The following is a 2,577-nucleotide window of genomic DNA, read 5'->3' on the forward strand; positions in this document are numbered from 1 at the left end:
TTTTGCTCCGACATGGATACCTTCCGTAAATGAACTTGTTCTAGCGAAAATGTTTCTGGGCTAGGATGATTGCAATAAGTAACTTCAGTGTGTTTCTGATGTCATTTTAAGTATCCATTCTGCACAAGACAGTGAAGGTTCACTTGTGTAATTTTTTTGTTCGCATGCTGCTGCTTTTCTCTGAAATCAACAGTGTACCCTGCTGTTTGGTCTATTCTCAAGTTCGCATATATACTGACTTGTGATTCATTGTGGTTGCTGTTGCCGGCAAACCATATGAACAGCTTGCCAGATCACCACATGGTGCCTGATGGCCATAGCAGGTGCTACCCACTGCTGAAATTCAAGTGATTGTCTGTGTTCACTGCGTTCTGAATGTGTCCTTTTGGGAGGAACGGTATGGGTTGTTGTAGGTGAAACCTTGTTTGCTAGTGTTTCTCAGATCATCATGATACTTCTTTCTACAGTAGCTTTCTGCGTCGCTGCTGTAATGTTTTCTGATAGAATGTTAATGTCCAGTTTTATTTCTATTTCACCTGCTTTTCTGGTGTTTCTGGATGTAGAAAAAAGGTTGTGTTAAGACAGTTCGTTTCTAACGCTCAGCAAGAGGATGTACGCGGAAATTTATCAGAGCCTTGGATTGTTTATTGGGTTTCACACTGAAAACAGGTACAGGTACAGTCTATCAAAATCTACAATAAAAACAGCTAGGAAAAAAGTGTCTTAACACAAAGTTGTACAGGTACTAACTTTACGGCAATGCTACACGTACAAACGATTTACAGGCTTTTACAGGATGGTTAACCTTGATTGGTCAATAGGTGAGCGGGGCGGCCCACCCCCTGAAAATCAGGGGGGAGAGGTTTGTGATTGGTTGTTAGATGGAAGGAGCGTGTAAAAGCGTGTAAGTCTTTGTATGTCTAGCATTTTTGCTAACTTTAATACAAAGTTGTACTAAACTTGAGAACACTTATTTTGAGACGGAGGGAGTAAGATACATGTCTACAAAATTTGATTGTTTCATTTAGATCAATTTTAGATCTTTTGTCCAAACAGCCAGTGGGCGTAGAATGCCAGCGATTCTTTGGGCTTGTACTCAGGAACAGTGTGTCCAGATCCCTGAAACATGGTGCTTGTCAGAAAACCTTAGCCATATGATAAACTCTTGTCGATTTAAGTTTGTGTCTCTACAACATTCTCCAGATGGACTTCAAAGCTTGCTTACATACCTTTATGGTGAGGAAGGTGAGATTGTGATCATAGCCTTGTGTATATCTGCAGTCGCATAAAGCAGGGAACTTAAATCAGTTCAGATACATGTTTTTTTTAATGTTTTGTTAATCCTAACATGGAGTCCAAAACAGCTCAAGGACCGGGCAACTCTACTTAATTAATGAGACGAGGCAAAACATTTGCCTCCGTTTCAAAAAATATAGTGATAAAAACATGCATGCTAGTTATGTTAGACAGAGTTCTTGTCATCTATCAATTGGCGCATCAGATGGCAGATATATAACTAAATCAGAAACATATGTGAATGGTGAATAATCAAGGAGAAAGATGTACAGTTGTAGAGAAAAATGGTAGAACATCATACCCAGCAACTTGACCCCCAAAGTGCCATGGTTGCCATGAATCGACAACTCGGTAGCCTAATGATCTGACCCATGCCTCCGTTCCAGTGAAAGGGATACACAGATCATGATCTCCACTGTACAATTAAACACCCAAAAGTTGCTAAACTTCATTTCTCTTTTTTCAATAAAGTGATTACATATCGGACAAATGCAAAGGTGAGCACGGGTACATACCCCGTGTTGCAAGGCTGCACATTTCAAATTTATCACACAAGTATGTATTGCGCAAAAGTATGAGCACTAACAAAGTGACAAAGTTGCACACTTGTGAATTATTCGCAAAAGAAAAAAAGAACACTTGTGAGTTGTAAAAGATGACCAATTTGTGACCCATAGTGCCAAAAATCCACAATAGATACTCCCTCTGTAAATAAATGTAAGACATTTTAGGTCACTACTTTAGTGAATTTTTTTTCGAAAAGGGGATTACCCCGGCCTCTGCATCATAAGATGAACACAGCCATCTACTTTAGTGATTTAAAACGTCTTATATTTGTTTACAGAGGGAGTACTTTTTAACATCTCCTTTGTAGCGGAAGCATTGATTCTCTCTGACGGTTGTGTTTCCACAGTTCGTTTGAAGCATTCTAAATGGACAACTTTATGCCTTAAGCACAACACATGTACATCAATGTAAGCATATGGGTTAAAGGTATCCTTATTGATGAAAACTAATTTCTATTCCAGGTACCAAGAAAGGCTGTGTGCATCACATTATGCAGAGCCGAGGGGCATCCCCTCTTTTCGAAAAAATACCAGGTATCAAGAGTCTAAGACTATTGTCTGAACCAATTTACCCACAATAAATATTAGGACTAAAGTTTGAAAGGGTTGTTTTTTCCTGAAGGTTATATTCACGTTCTTTACATTGAATCGAAGTAATTTGGTACGATGTGAGACGAGACTTGTGCTTCGCTATCCTATTCAAATATGATTTTTT

The 2,577-nt window shown here is 39.0% G+C and overlaps 1 long non-coding RNA gene across 1 annotated transcript; it reads right to left on the reverse strand.

The window, feature by feature from the left end:
- Positions 1-761: 761 nt before the first annotated feature.
- On the reverse strand, positions 762-1,714 carry LOC119344201. The gene is made up of 3 exons (XR_005166499.1): positions 1,598-1,714; positions 1,230-1,275; positions 762-1,119 (listed from the first exon to the last, which is right to left on the reverse strand). It is a non-coding gene; the product is annotated as an uncharacterized LOC119344201 (long non-coding RNA).
- Positions 1,715-2,577: the final 863 nt, after the last annotated feature.

The sequence above is a fragment of the Triticum dicoccoides genome, unplaced genomic scaffold (assembly GCF_002162155.2).
Source record: "Triticum dicoccoides isolate Atlit2015 ecotype Zavitan unplaced genomic scaffold, WEW_v2.0 scaffold159174, whole genome shotgun sequence".
NCBI classification, from domain to species: Eukaryota; Viridiplantae; Streptophyta; class Magnoliopsida; order Poales; family Poaceae; genus Triticum; species Triticum dicoccoides.